Source organism: Astatotilapia calliptera, chromosome 1, assembly GCF_964374335.1.
Source record: "Astatotilapia calliptera chromosome 1, fAstCal68.1, whole genome shotgun sequence".
Taxonomy (NCBI): Eukaryota; Metazoa; Chordata; class Actinopteri; order Cichliformes; family Cichlidae; genus Astatotilapia; species Astatotilapia calliptera.
Genome location: NC_137422.1, coordinates 544,433 through 548,850, shown reverse-complemented (window position 1 = coordinate 548,850; position 4,418 = coordinate 544,433). Strand labels below are relative to the sequence as shown.

General features: G+C 41.8%; 1 pseudogene; it reads right to left on the bottom strand.

The window, feature by feature from the left end:
• Positions 1 to 293: 293 nt before the first annotated feature.
• Positions 294 to 1,137, bottom strand: LOC145429859 (general transcription factor II-I repeat domain-containing protein 2A-like; annotated as a pseudogene).
• Between the last annotated feature and the right edge of the window lie 3,281 nt (positions 1,138 to 4,418).

Below are 4,418 nucleotides of genomic sequence, written 5' to 3'. Positions count from 1 at the left end.
CTTGTGTCATGTTTTCCTCCTTTTCAGTGAGAATAATCCAGCCTGTTCTGGGTTTGAACAAGGGCATTGAAATCTGGCTGAATGTCTGAGGTGGCTATGCGAAGAACTGCTGAGAGGTGGTCCTCAGTGACAGAGGACCCGTGTTTGGATTTGTTGAACTTCATCACCGAGAATGTCTGTTCACATACAGAGGTCGATCCAAAGAGGACTAGAATTCTCTGAGCATGACTCCTCAGGTGTGGAAAGTTCTCTTCTTTGAGGGAGGAATGAAAGTCCAGCAGTGAGACTGACCTGAAGTGCTCTGCCAGAAGTGTGTCAGACTGCAGGCCAATGAGTTCCATCTGAACATCACTTGAAGCATTATCCACACTGCAGGTGAAGGGAGAAGAAACCATGTCCATTTCATTTTCAAGAGCTTTGAAATCTTGAATTCACCTTGAAAACTCTGCATGCAGTGCTTCTAACATGGCTGAGTACTTGTGGAGGTGATTGGCATTTGGAAGAGCCTCCTTTAGTGTTGGCAAGTGGGTCAGAAAGTTGTCCTTCACTTGGCTTGAGATAAGCTGCAACTTCCTCATGAAAGCCTTTACTGCACTGTACATCTCGTGCACAAAAAGTCCCCTGCACTGCAGTTTGACATTTAGTTGGTTCATTAGTGCAGTCACATCCGCAGCAAACCCGAGGTCTGCTACACAATCTTCATCTGAAAGCTCTGGGACGGCATGTCCTTTCTTCACACAGAAATCCTGAATCTGGTAGTAGCTGATGTCCCCATGTTCCATCTCATTTTCCTCCAAAAGAGCAATAAATTGTCTGTGATTTAATGCTCTGATGAAGTTAACTGTTTTAGTTACAACATCAACAACGTGGTCTATCTTTAACACTATCTCACACTTCCTGATGTATAATACAATGCAAAAATGTCAATTTCTGCACAGGATTAATTTCTGTCACTTTATCCTGCATTCTCTTTAAAAGTCCTACCGGTACATTTTTCCCAGTCAGATTTGGACAACCATCTGTTGTTACACCTGCCAGATTGTCCCATTTCAGCCCTAATTTGTCCAAACATGCATTTACCTCTGTGAACAAGTCATTGCCGTTTAAGTTTATTACACTGATACATATATACCAACAAGACAGTGTCCATCACTGTGACAACAGCGTTTGTTTTCATTCAAAGGCTTTATGGTTTTTCCTATAATACCTGGTGGGCCGGTCTCTAGTCAAAATGCCCGGGCTGATTTTTTGTCCCAGTCCAGCCCTGGTCTCACCCGTTCTGCGTATTTCCATATACGCAACATTAAAAGATTACGTTCTTCTCTTTCCACCCAGTCTACGTCCATTCTTGTACACAGTCTTGTTACCTCCCGTATTGACTACTGCAATTCTCTTCTGCATGGTCTCCCCCAAAAATCCCTCCATAAGCTTCAACTGGTTCAGAACTCTGCTGCTCGCATTATCACCAGAACCCCTCCTACCAGCACATCACCTGTTCTTCGGGAACGTCACTGGCTCCCAGTGACGTTCCCGATAATATACAAACTTCTTCTGCTCACCTTCAAGGCCCTTCATAACCTCGCTCCTCCTTACCTTTCTGACCTGTTAAGCACTACCTTTTCTGCCCACTCACTTCGATCTTCTTCTTCTATCCAGCTTTCTGTGCCTTCCTTCTGCCTCACCGCCATGGGAAGCAGAGCCTTTAGCCTTTTAGCTAACCCAGGGTGTCTACCTCCAGATACAAGAAACACTGGTTCTCTCCCCCAGTTTAAATCTCAACTCAAAACCCATCTGTTCAAATCTGGATATTCACTGCGAACCCACTGTTTGTTAATTTTATCTTGTGCTTTTGTTTTATTGTGCTTCATTGTGTCATTGTTCTATTGTGTGTTTTATCCTATTGTACAGTGTCCTTGGGTGTCTTGAAAGGTGCTTTATAAATAAAATTTAGGATTTTTTATTTTTGATTCTTCAGCCTTTGCTTTTAATACTGTTGTCCACTCTGTTGTTATTATCTCGATGAGAGAGGTAGCCACCTAAAATGGTTTTCCTACAATCTTGAAGGAGTTCCCAGAGGTTCTGAGCACTTGTTGGCCTTTTTTCCCTTCACTCTGCGACCCGTCTCATCTCAAATCATCTTGATTGGGTTTAGCTCAGGTGACTGTAGAGACCAGGTCATCTGGTCAGCACTCCATCACTCTCCCTCTTGGTCAAATAGCCCTTACACAGCCTGGAGGTGTGTTTGGGGTCATTGTCCTGTTGAAAAATAAATGGTTGTCCAATTAAACGCAAAGCGGATGGGATGTCACTGTAGCCATGCTGGTTCAGTTTGCCTTCAATTTTGAATAAATCCCCAACATTGTCACTGGCAAAGCACCCCCCCCCCCCCCCCCATAACTCCTCCTCCATGGGAACCATCCATGTAGAGACCATCCATTCACCTTTTCTGCATCGCACAAAGAGACAGAGGGTGGATTTAAAGATCTCAAATTTGGACTTATTAGACCAAAGCACGGATTTCCACTGGTATAATATCCATTCCTTGTGTTTCTTGGCCCAAACAAATCTCTTAGAATTCATATAATGGCATAAAGAATCAGCTAACAGTTGTCAGATAGGGCTGTCAGCTATGTACAAACCTGACTTCTGCAGAACCCAACTGATGGTTCCAGCCCCATTAACAGAGCAAGATATTCCACAAATGAAGTCTGACAAGGCACACCAAGTGAAAACCATTTCATGTGACTGCATTATGAGGTTTATTGAGAGTAGGCCAAGGGTTTGCAGTGCTGTCAACAAAGCAAAGGGTAGCTACTTTGGGGAATCTATTTAGAGTTATTTATCAAATCTTTCTTTGCTAGATAATTCCATATACCCTGCTTCATATATTTGATGTCTTCAGTATGTATCTAAGAGAGATAAGATAAGATAGCACTTTATTAATCCCTCGGGTGGGTTCCTCTGGGAAATTCGACTTCCAAAAAAAAGCACAGCAACGACCAAAGTTACAGTTACAGAACTGTTATATATATATATATATGTACACACACACACACACACACACACACACACACACACACACACACACACACACACACACACACACATATATAAATACAGAGACAAATATAAATAAAATATACAAAGGGGATAAATAGAATAAATAGGAATAAAAAATAAAAATACAATGTATCTGTGAAGGTTCTCAGTCATCCAGGTCATCGTAGTCAAAGGAGCTTGCAAAGAAAAGCGTCTGGACTTCTTTAAGTTGCTTGAAGACGTTTCACCTCTCATCCGAGAAGCTTCTTCAGTTCTAAGGTCAAATGGTGGCGAGTCCCAGATATAAACCTAGTGGGAGTAGGACAATGAGCTCACCCGAAACTCTGGCTGATTGGGTCCCACACCCAGTTTCACACCTTGGCTCAGGCGATTAGAGGATCATCAGGGGGTCCTTTTGTCCCTCTGTGGGGGGAAACTCCCACTAGGTTTATATCTGGGACTCTCCACCATTTGACCTTAGAACTGAAGAAGCTTCTCGGATGAGAGGTGAAACGTCTTCAAGCAACTTAAAGAAGTCCAGACGCTTTTCTTTGCAAGCTCCTTTGACTATCTACAATGTAGAAAGTAGGGAAAATAAAATAAAAACATTAAACAAGAAGGCGTGTCTAAACTTTAGATTTTTTTTACCCTTAATAATCTTCATTTAGAAACTTTACTTGTGTCATCTTTGTCTAATATCTAAATCTGCTTTAAAAACAATCTGAAACATGAAGTATATCAAACAGAGGAAAGAAATACTATATCAGGAAGGGGGCAAAGATTTTTTCACACCACTGTAGCTGTAATTGTTTCTTAATTTTTCTGTGATTAAGTTAATTTTTTTCAAACAATCACATGGCCTACAATTACAAACCAATATCCATTTAAATCTGAAACTGACTGCATGAATTCATTTAGTCACGTTTAAATTAACAGTAGGACTACTTAACAAAAAAATTGTTTTACTTGCAAATGTAGCACTTTAGCCTTTTACATGGGTAGTAGTAGATTGAAAGGCTTTCTCTTAGCCCAGCATTTTGCAGCTATCTTGAGAACTCTAGGTGAAACTAAAACTGCTGGTCCACAACAGGAAACCTATAGCCTGTGCTATCAGGAGCGACTTCCTTCACACAACAAAACGCTGTAGTCATAATTTCGAGCAAGGTTTCGCCCATTTCCTGCTGCAGGAGGGAAACGCTTGCCTATCCTTTTCCCCAAGGGAGCGCCCATCCCTTTAGTGCTAAAGACACCCTTTTCTGAAGAAGAAAAACCTGCTGCAGTGTTCGGAGAGAATTCTGATATGCAGACATGGTTTGATTAGCAGCTAAACACAAGTTTAGTTTGTTGGTTGGAGCCGTTTGTCACTTGGATAGATTCGT